The following is a 341-nucleotide window of genomic DNA, read 5'->3' as shown; positions in this document are numbered from 1 at the left end:
TATATCTTATCGTACCAAATAATTCATTTCTAACTCACTAATTACTTCAGAAATGACAACATCTAATATAACACACTAAAATTTATAATTTAATACCAACTTAAAACACTTGTTATACAATTCGTCAAAAATCCAAATAACTTTTTTTACATCTTACGAAACACATTTTCTTACAAATTTCTTTCCAATAATTCTATTAAATTCATTATTTGGATATACAATTACTTTATACTTTGAGAAAAAAAAATACACAAAACAGAAAATCACTATTATTATACATTTCACAACAGTTAACAAGTAATGATATCATCTTAAACATAGAGACGATTTACAGTTTAATA

General features: G+C 22.3%; 1 pseudogene; it reads left to right on the top strand.

Moving 5' to 3' along the window:
- The window catches only part of LOC107059053 (uncharacterized), a 7,600-nt pseudogene that overhangs the window by 1,208 nt on the left and 6,051 nt on the right, over positions 1-341 (top strand).

The sequence above is a fragment of the Solanum tuberosum genome, unplaced genomic scaffold (assembly GCF_000226075.1).
Source record: "Solanum tuberosum cultivar DM 1-3 516 R44 unplaced genomic scaffold, SolTub_3.0 scf00793, whole genome shotgun sequence".
Taxonomy (NCBI): Eukaryota; Viridiplantae; Streptophyta; class Magnoliopsida; order Solanales; family Solanaceae; genus Solanum; species Solanum tuberosum.
Note: the sequence above shows the minus strand (reverse complement) of the source record. Positions and strands in the feature narration are given on the sequence as shown.